The following is a 13205-nucleotide window of genomic DNA, read 5'->3' as shown; positions in this document are numbered from 1 at the left end:
AAAAAAAAAAAAAAAGGTGTATACCACTACCGCTGGCTTAAACACTTATCTTTTAAATAGTAACATTTCACCCCGGTCCTCAAAAGTTCTGGGACAGGGTAAGGGAGGGGCAGCTGAAAAGATTACTCAGTGGTTAAAAGCACTGATTGCTTCTCTAGAGGACCTAGGTTTGATCCCCAGCACCCACATGGTGGCTAACAACCATCTGTAACTCCAGTGCCACAGGATCCAATGTCCTCGTCTGGCCTCTGCAGGCCCTGCACACATGTGGTGTACAGACATAAACACGGGCAAATACCCATATACATAAAATAAAAACATCTTAAAAAGAAAGCTCGCCGGGCGGTGGTGGCGCACGCCTTTAATCCCAGCACTCGGGAGGCAGAGCCAGGCGGATCTCTGTGAGTTCGAGGCCAGCCTGGACTACCAAGTGAGTTCCAGGAAAGGCGCAAAGCTACACAGAGAAACCCTGTCTCGATAAACCAAAAAAAAAAAAAAAAAAAAAAGAAAGCTCATGGACATCGCATAATACATTTAGTTTATCTGCAAGTGTCCCAAATCTGAACAACTTTTTTTTTTTCCAAGACGGCTTTTTCCTGTGTAGCCCTGGCTGTCCTGGAACTCACTCTGTAGACCACGCTGGCCTCGAACTCACAGAGACCCACCTGCCTCTGCCTCCCAAGTGCTGGGATTATAGGTGTGCGCCACCACCACTCGGCTAAATCTGAACAAATTTAACACTATGCAGAAGTCCTAAATCCAAGCTCTTTTTTATGGCCCAAGACAAAACTCTTAACTGAGCTCCACTATGAAATAAAAAAAATAAGTTACATGCTTTGATTATGAAATGGCCAGAGTGAACATTTCCATCCCAACAGGAAAGAATGGGGCAGAGCAAGGAAAGAAAAAGCCAAAGCAAGATGGGATGCCAGCCAGACAACTCTAACCCTAACGCTCTGTGTCTGCTATCTGGGACTCCAGATAACATCCTCTGGCCTCCAATGGCCTTGGGTGCCCCCCCTTTCCGTTCTTCTGCCTGCAGTCTCTCTCTCTGGGGCTGGCACCACTCTACTTCTGCAGGTTTCTGACATCTCCAACATCCACTGCAATTTAAGCTTTACTTTCACAGTTTCATACAGTGGGTCTCAGGGACCCCATTCCTCCTTGCAGGGAATGTGACCCTGTCAAGCATTGTCAGGCTTCAGTGGCTTGCTGGAACCTCTATGCAAGGCTCCATGACCTGTGACTCTTGAATGTTGCATGCCTGCACACCATATGGACAGTACTACCAAGTTCTGCTGCCAACTGGAGGTATAGTCTGGCCTTTGTGCACTTTGGTGGCTTAACCTGGAAAAATCACCTCCCTAGGAGGCTTTAAAAAAATCAGGGAACTCTTTGAGCAGTGTTCTCTGTTCAGGTTCTCTCCTTTTAAATTAATTTACATTTTTACAAGTTGGAGTCTTTCATGGGTGGGTTGTAGATCTCAGCCTCCTCTCCTTTCCCAGTGTGGAGTTCAAGGTCTCTCTTTAATGGTACTAATCTCTTCAATAATTCCAGCTGCTCTCGATATGGAATAATCTTTTTGTATGCTGTGAAGATTTGTCACTCAGATTTGTTTAATAAAGGGCTAAATGGACAATAGCTAGCAGGTAGAGGTTAGGTGGAACTTGCAGACAAAGAGAGAGTTCAGGGAAGGAGGAGGGCAGAGTTGCCAGCAGATGCAGAGGAAGCAGGTGATAATTATGCCATGCTGAAAAAAGGTACTGACACGTGGTAGTGTAGATAATAAATATGAGTTAAAGTTGTAAGAGCTAATTAGTAACAAGCCTAGGCTATCGGCCAATCATTTATAATTAATAGTAAGTCTATGTGTGGTTATTTAGGACTGGGCTGGTGGGACAGAAAACTCCACCCATAGCTCCCTCTGCACTCATCTTTGCCTTTGAACTTGTCTGTACTTTCCTCACCAAAGAGCACATTTTTCCTATATTCCCATTCTCTCTCACTATGAGCCTGATGAATGGCAACAAGCAATAGCCATGCCACATCCTGGATATGATGTGGTCTTGAAACTTCCTTGGCCAAACAACTTAGTCTATGACTTTTTAATTTAGCCTCATTCAAATTTTCAGGATGTGGGAAGAATACAGCTTGATTTTTAGGGGGCCAGACTATAAAACAAATAGCCTCTAGAGGAATCTTTATTCTTCTCTGAAACCTCAAGGGCAAAACCTCAACTTGTTTGCATTTCTCTTAGCATTCTGTGCTTTCAAACCACCACCAGAATGGCCTGTTAAACCCTGCTGTCAGCATTCTAGGGTTTCTCTTGCCCGCACATGCAAACTCTGACAAATCCCTCCTAGAAACTGGTAAGCCAGTTTCAAAGGCCTACTCACTACATGGGAAGACTTATCACAGCAGCAAGCCTGCTCCTCAGTAACAGTCTTCTGTGTCGGTCTCTTTTTTCGTCACTGTTACAAAACACCTTACAAAAGGCAGCTAGCAGAATCAAGGGTTTATTTTGGTTCAGTTTGAAAGTGGACATCAGTCTATCATGAGGAAAAGGTGTGACAGCCGGAGTGTGAGATAGTTGGTGTTCTGGCTAGTTTCATGTCAATTTGATACAAGGTAGAGCCATTTGGGAAGAGGGAACCTCAATTGAAAAATTCTCCCACCAGACTGGCCTGTAGGCAAGCCTGAAAGGCATTTTCTTAATTAGTGATTGATGTAGAGGGGCCCAGCCCATTGTGGGTGGTCTCACCCCTGGGCAGGTGGTCCTGGGGTATATAAGTAAGCAGATTGAGCAAGCCATGAGGACCAAGGAAGTAAGCAGCACTTCTCCGTGGTCACCGCCTCAGGTCTCTGCCCTCAGGTCCCTGACCTGTGGAGGACATAGCTTACAGATAACACTAGAGAAACCAGAGTTGCTAAACATGCAGACTTTTTTCTTCAACAGAAGAAATGGATGTCTGTTTTCTGTCTAGAAGGCTGTGAATGGATGTATTAATACCTGGTAATCTTTGCTATTCTATAAAGCCAGCCCTCACCCAACCCCCTAGAATCCTGAGCAGTGTCTCTCAGTCAATAGAACCCATCTTCACGAAATAGGTCCCATGTACTTTGCAGAAGAGTTTGCTATTATTCTTATTCCTCCCTAGGCCTAGACTCCTTAGCACTGTTTCCCAGTCAATAGAACCCATTCTTGTGGGAAAAGTCACAGGTGCTTTGCTATAGAGATGCACTTTGCAAAGAAGTTTCAATGTCACCATGCCTAAAGCTTTTTTGTGATAACTGTCACATGGAAACTTTCCCCCAAAATTTTACTCTGTTTAAATGTGTAAGAAAGAAATTGCTTCACTCTAGACTCCAGAAGTTTTGACCCAGCACCAGCTAAGTCATGTTGACTTGAGTTTCATTCTTAACCTCACCTGGATCATTTTGAATTCAGATGTGATGCTTGTAGGGACCCCCTGGTATAGCTGGAGTTTTCTCTAGTCTTGCCTGGGCCCATAGCCACTCAGACCCAAATAAACACACAGAGGCTTATATTAATTATGAACTGTATGGCCTAATGGCTCAGGCTTACATCTAGCTAGATCTTACATCTTAAATTAACCCATTTCTATAAATCTATACCTTGCCAAGTGGCTTGTGATGTACTGGTATCTTTACATCTTCTTTCTCCTGGCAGCGGCTGACAGCGTCTCCTGACTCAGCCTTCCTGTTCCCAAAATTCTCCTCTCTGCTTGTCCCTACTTCCTGCCTGGCTACTGGCCAATCAGCATTTTATTTATCAACCAAATCAGAGCAACACATTCACAGCATACAGAGTAATATCCACAGCATCCTGCATTGGCCTGTTTGAGTTCACACTATGCTTAAGGTCCTGATGGACTCTCACCTGGATGTGTAAGTGAAATAAGTTTTTTCTTCTCTAAGTTGCTTTTTGGTCATTGTCTCAGTTAGGATTTCTATTGCTGTGAAGAGACGTCATGACCATAGCAACTCTTATAAAGGAAAACGTTTAACTGGGGTGGCTTGCTTACAGTTTCAGAGGTTCAATCCATTATCATCATGGTGGGGATCATGGTGGTGTGCAGGCAGATGGGTGCTGGAAGAGTAGCTGAGAGTCCTATATCTTGCAGGCATCAGGAAGTCAACTGAAACACTGGGTGGTATCCTGAGCATAGGAAACCTCTAAGCCCGCCCCCACAGTGACACACTTTCTTCCAACAAGGCCATACCCACTCCAACAAAGCCACACCTCCTAATAGTGCCACTCCCTATGAGATTATAGGGGCCAATTACATTCAAACTATCACAGTCATGATGTTTGTCATAGCAATAGAAACCCTAACTTAGACATCTGGCCTCGTTGTGTCTGCAGAGAGAAATGAATGCTGAGCTCCACTTGCTCTCTCCTTTTATTCAGTTGTCTTCCAGCCCACAAGATGTGCCACCCACAGTCAGGTTGGATCTTCCATCCTCAGTGAAGCTCTCTGGAAATGCTCTCGAGGACACACCCAGAAGCATCTCCTAGGTGATTCTAAATCTAGTTAACTTGACAATGAAGATTAACTATCATATCACCCAAGTGTGGAAAATAGTCTTACAAAACAGGAAGGCATTAGACACACTGACGACTGCACTGGAAGATGCATACACTGTGCTGGTGACTTACCACTGAGTACACGTCAGGTAAGGAAAGGAATGCACCAGCCAGACTGAAGACTAAAGCTGCAAATCCTCATGCTCAGACCCTGCACCACAAGGGAGTCAATTCTTGCCATCCAAACGGCAGTATGCTCTGCATTTGCTGCTAGTAGACCTTCTTGTACTGAGATTGCAGTACTGTTGTGGCACATGGACAAAATGCATGTTTGGGTCCTTGTCTTGAAGATGATATGGAAGATTCGGATCAATATGAAACAGAAAGGCCAACAAAGGCGTGCTGCAGCAACCATATCCTTGTCTGTGTTCTGCAGGTTGGAGAGTACTGTGTAGGAAGAGTGTTTATGGCCTTTTCCTTTCTTTGAAGATGGCTGAGCAAAACAGGGAGATAAAGTCTGATGGATATGTGGAAGGTATCCATTAGAAGTTAGTTAAATTCAGCCTTGAATTCAAACTGTTCCTCTTTGTTCTGTGTATGTGTAAATACTGTTGCTGCTTCTAGGCCCAGCGAGGGCTGCAAACTCCTCTTGAGTCCTCTGAGTTTTTCCCTTACTATCTTGAAATAGTATTTTAAGGCTTTTGAGGCCTTAGATTTGTAGAACTTTAAATTTTTTTTAATTAATTAATTTTATGTACGTCAGTGTTTTGCCTGAATGTATGCTGTGTACCATGTGTATGCAGTACCCGTGGATGACAGAAGAGGGCACTATTGTCAATTATCATTTACCCTTTCTCCCAAGGGAGGACCTTTTTAATTGCCCCTCAGTATCACTGAGGAATTGGTTTGAAATCCCTAAAGATAACAAGTTTTATGGATGCTCAAGTTACTTATTTAAAGCAGTGCAGTATTGGCATATAGCCTGCTTCCTGTATACTTGTAACTCCTCTCTAGATTCCTATAATATCTAACACAATCTAAACACTGTATGTTAGGTTCAAACCTGCTCCTCCAAATGGCAGTGCTGGTAACATTGTCCTAAACAAAAGGACTTTGGCAAACAGAATTGTTATTGGATAAATAAGCCTAAAGGTGAGTTTCTGTTTACCAGGAACCTCCCTTAATCAGCCCCAAAGGTCAGCTACCTCAGACAACGGTATCTAGTTCCTGGGCAATCCCAATAGTTTAAAGACCCCTGCCCCATTGACTCACATACAATTTGCTTGCTTTCCCATCACTTTGCTCTTCTTTCTGCCCCCACCCCATGGCCTTAGTAGTTTGATTCCCCAAAGAACCTTTTGTTTAGTTGGAACCTCCAGCTCACCCCTACATGATCAGGGAAGCTTCATTCCTGTCTCTCCAAACCCTGCATGCTCAGAGAGACTCCAAACAAAGGAAAGGCATCAATGTGGGGGTCCCAAAACAGCTTGACCACACAGCTGCCATGACAAGCTTACTGGCAGGCATCACCTGGATCTAGGAAAAGCCATAAGCTGACACCACCCAGAGATCCAACCAAGGATGGGCTAGCATCTAAGGGGAAGAACCTGACATCCCAAACATTCCAACCATCAGGTAAGATTAGATAAGATCACCAGATGTCCCTGAGCCTAGCACATACCTCTTTCCCTTTTACAGATACCCCTAGACAAATGTCAGCCAATCAGGGTCCTGAACCCTGGAAATCTCCTCACCCCAACCTCTGCTATAATAAAAACCCTACCCTGCCTTGGGGCTCTCTGCTCTCACTGCTGCGTCAAACAAACAGAGAGACCAAGATCCATCTTGAAATAAAGGCTCTTTGCTTTGACATACAGGATTGGGTCTCCATGATGGTCTTTGTGGGTCCCCGTGATCTGGGCATAATAACCAAAAGCCCAGTTCTGCATTCTTGGTAGCTACTGTAGCTTCCTCCCCTGAAGTTGCCAGCCACCTAAGTCCCTACCTAAAGTGCTCAGCTTTTAACCATACTTGGGCACAAACCCAGCTTGTGGTGGACACGCCATCACCCTTCACCTACAACTTATAAAATCTCCCTGCTTCATTTCTGAGTGTGGCTTCTCTGGCCTCAATCTCTGGGGCTGGAGACCCCATCCAGGAGTTGCTTTGCTCAAAAAAACCTGTTGTTATGCTTTTTCAATTAGACTTGATCAGACTTACTGTGTCAGTAGAGAAATATCCTTCTACCCCATGCAGCAGTCTAGTTCCGTGGTTTCACTGAGCCCTCACTTACACGATGTATATGATTGTTATACTATGCTTAGTATATAAAGTTCTATAAATAAAGAGTTCTATACAATTACAGTGCATATGTACATTATAGACACCGATTGTTAGTATTCTGACCTGCTCCTTGGAAACCAGCCCCTTGGAGACCCACCCAGCGTCCTTTTTTTTTTAAAGTCCCCTTTAAAAAAGAAAACTGCCCCTCCCCCGCCTCTCTATTCCCACAAGGTGTGCACCCTTGACCCCTCTCCTCCCACCCTTCTCTCTCTCCCTCTTTCTTTCTGCCTCCCTTTTTCCCTGTCTTTCTCTTCATCTCTCTATTATAATCAACTTATTTCCACGTGGATGTAGTACCTGGGGTGTGAGTGACTGTCTGCCGCTGCATTTGCCCGGCATGCTTTCCCTGCACCCATGGGATACCTTGGCCCAGCCAGCCAGGGTCCTCCGTGTGCCATATCATTGACATCAATACATCTTTATTTAGTTTTGTTTTGTTCTGTTCTGAGACAGTCTCACTATGTATTCCAGATTGGCCTAGAACTCATAATTTTTATGTCTTCTGGGTGCTGGATTTGGAGATGTGCACCACCACACTCAGCTCCTACTTACTACATTAAAAAATTTGTTAACCTGGCATGGTGGCACAAGTCTTTTACCCCAGCACTCAGGAGGTAGAGGCAGGCAGATCCCTGAGTTCTAGGCCAGTGGGAGCTACACAGTGGTACCTTGTTTTTTTTTTTAAGTGTGTGTGTGTGTGTATGTGTGTATGTGGTGTGTGTATATTTGAGTGTGCCTGTGTATACAAATATGGAAACCAGAAGAAGATGTTAAGAATTCTTCCCTATTGCTCTCCTTATTCCTTTGAGGCAAGGTTTCTCCCTGAACCTGGAGCTCACATTCTTTGGCTACACGGGTAGTTAGTAAACCCTAGAGATTCTCTTGTCTCTGTCCTACACAATGCTAGAGTTAAAGATGTACCAGAGATTATCCCTGGCTGGGATTTGAACTCAGGCCCTCATGCTGCACAGCAAGTACTTCTTAACCAGTGAGCCATCTTTTCAGCTGTTAATCTCACTGGGCAAGAATAAGACCACTACCACAATTTTTGAGCCAAATTTGAAGCAAGCTTTATTAAATACTGGCCAGGATGATGGACTCTGGCCAGGTCCATGCCCGGGATCCCCAGAGAATGGCCATGAATTATATTAGTCAGGTGTTTATAAAGGCAACTATAAAGACAAAGCCCACAAGTACTTCCTGCCTTCATCCAATCGGGGGCAAGCATACATCCTGACATACTTCCTGCCTACAAGCGACAAGCACATCCTATGCAGTTGGTACAACCTAAGTTGTTTACAAAAGTAAAAACGTGTGGTTTGTTATCTTACATGAACAGCCCCCAGCATTCCAGGAAGTTATCTGTCCTTTGGCAAGTGGGGCTTACAGGTTGGAGGCATTTTTGTTTTATAGATCCCTTAAGCACAGTAATTTAAATTTAAAACATAACCAACCCTCACACAACCACTGAAGTTTTTATTCATAGGAGGTTGAATCCTTGGATGCACAATTTGCAGAAATGGAAAGCCAACTGTACTTCTAGGGCGTTGTCCTTTTGGCCTCAGAACTAAACCCCAGGGCTGTCTGTAAAGATCTGTCTCACTCAGGGCCTGGCCCTCAGGTCCTCCCTGCATACTCTGTACTGCTTGGTTTCTGAAGGCCGTACCCAGCTCCCCAGATACTCAATAGCTGTTCATGGGTTAGTGATCTGGTAAGGAATTAAGTAAAGACGTGTGTGTGTGCGTGTGCGTGTGCGTGTGCGTGTGCGTGTGCGTGTGCGTGTGTGTGTGTGTGTGTGTGTGTGTGTGTGTGTGTGTGTGTGTGTGCTGTTTTATTTATTTATATAGTCTCACTATATAATCCCTGTTGGTCTGTGACTCGATTTGTAGACCAGGCTGGCCTAGAATTTAAAGAGATCCGCCTGCCTCTGCTTGGGGAGTGCCGGGATTAAAGTCATGTGGCACCACACCCAACCTTTGCACAGATATTTATAGCCTGCATTTCAACCCAATCAAGCTATCTTTTTTCATTTTCCTCCCACAAGACTACAGTCACTTCCTGCTCGGTACGCCTTCCTGTGCCTCAGCGTAGAAAATGTCTTGAGAGCAATCTGGGTGATGTCTCAGCCCTGGTGCAGCCCTCCACCAAGGATCATGGTGCTGCTTTCACTGCTGGCCAGCACCTACAAACAATATAGTTTTGAGTATATTGTATATGTGTTGTATATTTTTTACATATTTGCCCAGGATTCATAGTTGTTCACGTGGAAGGGGAAACCTAGAGTTGGTGACTCCATCATGACTGAGTCAAGTTCCTCGCTGAGAGATTTATGAAGTAGGAGCCAAGTTGAAAGGGTGTGGCTCGGGGAGGCCTGGGGATGTCTGGACTCTGAGGTCATGACCGGCAAGCCAGAGCTGAGGAAATGGAAACAATGAGTTTGCGGGATCTGTGAGGAAGAGAAAAACCGAGATGTGAGGAGGGAGGGTGAGAAAACGGGACAGATCCTGAGGAAACACAGGAGGCGCCCGCTGCACCGCTGACTTCCATGTCCTATTATCCCGGCCCCCACAATGCCCTACACCCCATGCCACTCACCAGCCCAGGCTTCACGCCTGGAAAAATACAGCGGTCACTCAACATTCTGTGCTTGTCTCCCACACTGGCCATAAACCCTCGGGGCCTAAGGAGCCAGTGGGAGCCTTTGAATTAAAACAGATTCGGCTTCCCATTGTCCCAACGGGTAAAGATACCAAGGCACAGTGACACAGGGTACATTCTAGGGCTATACAGTAACAAGCTTTAAAGCCAAGATGAGCGCCTAGGCAGTCTAACTCCAAAGCCCGAGCTCTGAGCTACAGCATCTCCCATCATCCAGGTGTCTCCTTCCTCAGAGCAAGTACCATGGCCATCTCTTCTGGTAAGGTGCCTCCTGGACTCAGCCCCACCCCACAGGTTGTCTCTGAAAGACATGGTTTCCTGGGGGCTGAACATGGAAGGAGGGACCTGACTAGGGAGCAGCAGGCAGGGTTATGGTTCCTGCTCTGTTGATGATTTCCGTAGGCATGTTGCTGTGTTGCTTTGAGTTTTACTTTCTCCACATACCTGCAAGCCTATTGTGATTGGCTGAGAAACTCATGTGGGCAACGGGCCTGGGGGCCCCAGGTGTCCAGCAGCCCAGGGCCTGCCCATTGGCATTGTCCTGGGATGATTCCACAGGGGTGTGGTGGTCACTAGGAGGTCCCTGGCCTATGTAAGGGACAGCCAAGTGGCTACACAGAGGCAGGGCCGTGGTGGCTGCCAAGCCTGGAGGATCCAGTGATAAGGACCTCTCTAGGTGTCTAGAAAGAAGCAAGGCAGCCTTTGGGCCTGGGTCCCCCAGCTGGAGGAAGCTGGAGGAGATGCTCAGAGGAGGCCAAGGTACCTTCAGTAGAGCAGCTGGTATCCCATGTGTGCGCAGGGGAGCCAGGTTCTTCAACACCTCTCTCTCTCTCTCTCTCTCTCTCTCTCTCTCTCTCTCTCTCTCTCTCTCTCTTTCTCACTCATATTTACATCCTTTTGCATATCACTGGTTATTTGAGTGGGGTCTCATCAAAAGACAAAAATACTAAGACAGTAAGAAGGATAGACCTCTTGGATGAACGATACAACAGCGGTGTAAATTCACACTGGTTCACCATCCTGGGGTTTTTGTTGCCGTTATTTCCTGCTTTGTCCAAAGCTGGAGACCATCTTTCAAAAGAAGGTGTAAAATAAGCTTAGAGATGTTCTTTTTTTTTTTTAATTGATTGTATTTAGCTTGTAATTCAGAATTTTTCATTTTCCTACAGAGGTGAAAGAAGAAAAGTGAAGGAATAAGACATTCCACCATTGTTAGCGGGATGAACAGGGATGCAGAGGGAGAGTGACGGCCTTCTGCCTCCAGATCCAAGTGATGGAGGCTGAGATGCGAGATAAGCAATCTCACAACTGAGTCTTCCCATCATGGTATCTGTGGTAGTTTGAATGTAATTGGCCCCCATAAACTCATAGGGAGTGGCACTATTGGGAGGTGTAGCTTTGTTGGAGGAAGTGCATCACTGTGGAGGTGAGCTTTGAGGTTTCCTATGCTTGGGATGCTGCCCAGTGTCTCAGTCAACTTTCTGTTGCCTGTAAGCGGTAGGACTCTCAGCTATTCCTCCAGCATCGTGTTTGCCTGCATGCTGCCATGCCCTCTGTCGTGATGATAATGGACTGAACCTCTGAAACTGTAAGCAAGCCCCCTCAATTAAACGTTTCCCCTGTAAGAGTTGCCATGGTCATGGTATCTCTTCACAGCAATAAAATCCCTAACTAAGACAGTATCATACATGTTTTTTCTAAGTCAAATTTCAATCATGGTATCATATGTGTATTTTCTAAATCAAATTCCAACCAGGGTTTTATACATACATTTTCTAAACAGAAGAAGCATCCTTGAGCCAAACCCAGTGGTCTAAGACTGTAATTCCTGCTACTCAGGAGGCTGAGGCAGGAGGATCCCAACTTCAAGTCCTACCTGGACTCCAGAGTGAGTTCAAGGCCAACTTGAGCCAGTCAGTGTCCCAAAGGGAAAAGTAGAGAAAGAGGTCTGGGGAATACAGCTCAGTGGTAGAGCATGTGTCCCGTGTGGATTTGATCCTGGCCATTGCAAAATTATTAAAAATAACAATACATTGTCCTCCATCTTCCTAGTGAGTGGAGTGAGGAGCTGGGAGGGACGGCTGGATCTTGAGATGAGGAGGCTGACCAAATCTTCACTCTTCAGACTAGTTCTAGGCCCAACACACCTGCCTCCCTTCTTCAGCTGTGGTTTTCCTCTGGGTGGTGAGTCAGTGCCCGCAGCCTAGCCTGCATGCCATTTCCCCCTATCCTGGCTAACTGCTCTGAGTAAGAGGTGGCTGTGGTTTCTCTGAAGCAACAACCGCAAACTGCCAAGCCCACCTCACCCATCCTCCACTCTCCACCCTAGTGTCCTAGTCCCAGCCCCAGGCTGTCAACTGAAAAAGAAATAGGGAGTTGTTGTTTTTTAATGTACATGGACTTGGAATTATGCGTGAGAGTGGAGGGGATCCCTCCTCCTTTAATAGGTAGGGAGAGTGGGCTGAGGATGCAGCTCAGTGGTAGAGTGCTTGCCTACCCCTGCATATGTTTGATCCCCATCACCCACCCACCCCCTACACACCCACAAGCAGGGTGTGGGGGAGGAGGGAGAGAGATGAAGTGAGGCAGTGTATTTCCTTTGGGGTAACCTATTTGCTCATTTACATGTATTCCTCAAAAGCTGAAGACTGGTCCTCCAGGCAACAAGAGTGCTCAGTTCTCCACGACTGCCTGAGCAAGGGGACCTGTCTGACTCACGCTCACACTCTTCTCTAGGGAGTACATATCCGAGGCCTAATCTGGCTGGCGTGTAGAGGCTCCATGTGAGGCCATGACACGTTAGTTCCAATCTGTAGTTCTCAATGAGGCAAAGAGCTGGGCCTCGAGATGGGCTGCCCATGAAGCTTACCGTCTCCCTCTGCCTACTTTTCCTTCTTTCTCTCTTCAGGCTTTGACGCCAAGTTCCTCTCTGCCTGATGACCATCCTGCATGCTACCACTGAGTGAGCTGGCTTCTGAGAGAACCAACCCTCTCAGGCTTGGTGTCCAAAGACCTGCCAGCCCCAATTGTGGCAGAGAGGTACATAAACAACCCAAAAGAGGAGAGAATGGGGCCGGGGTGACAGAGACCACTAGAGTTTCCCAAAGAAAGCTCTGTCTCATGGTATGGGTGAGTCAGAGATATTAGCATTGGGGAATAGCACCAACGCAAGAGGCTGTGTGCCTCTTTACACCTGAACGCTGCAGCCATCGCCCTCGGCTTGGAGGAAGAGCAGTCTTCCACTTGTCCGTCATGATTGACTTAGACCCATTGGTTCTCATAAGTGGCCCAGCAAGGTGGCACTCATCCTGGCTTTCTTCCCAGACTCAAATGCTGACTGGAAACAGATGCCTCTGCGTTCTGAGTGACTATGGCCTGCTGGAGGCTGCTGCAGAATTCGGTGACTCAAGGGAGCTGCTTTGGGTACGAAGACTCAGGAAGGAGAGTGGACCTATCCTAAGCACTGTTCTACTGCTGTGCTAAGACACCATGACCAAGGCATCTTACAAAAATAGTGTTTAATTTGGGGCTCACAGTTGCAGGGGCGTTAGGGTCCTTCACCATCGTGGTGGGGAGCACGGGAGCATAGAGGCATGGCACCAGAGCAGTAGCCAAGCGCTCGCACCCAAAAGGAGAAGCAGACACAGTGATGCTG

This window comes from Peromyscus californicus, unplaced genomic scaffold, assembly GCF_007827085.1.
Source record: "Peromyscus californicus insignis strain IS unplaced genomic scaffold, ASM782708v3 Scaffold_11__1_contigs__length_118956290, whole genome shotgun sequence".
Taxonomy (NCBI): domain Eukaryota; kingdom Metazoa; phylum Chordata; class Mammalia; order Rodentia; family Cricetidae; genus Peromyscus; species Peromyscus californicus.
Note: the sequence above shows the minus strand (reverse complement) of the source record.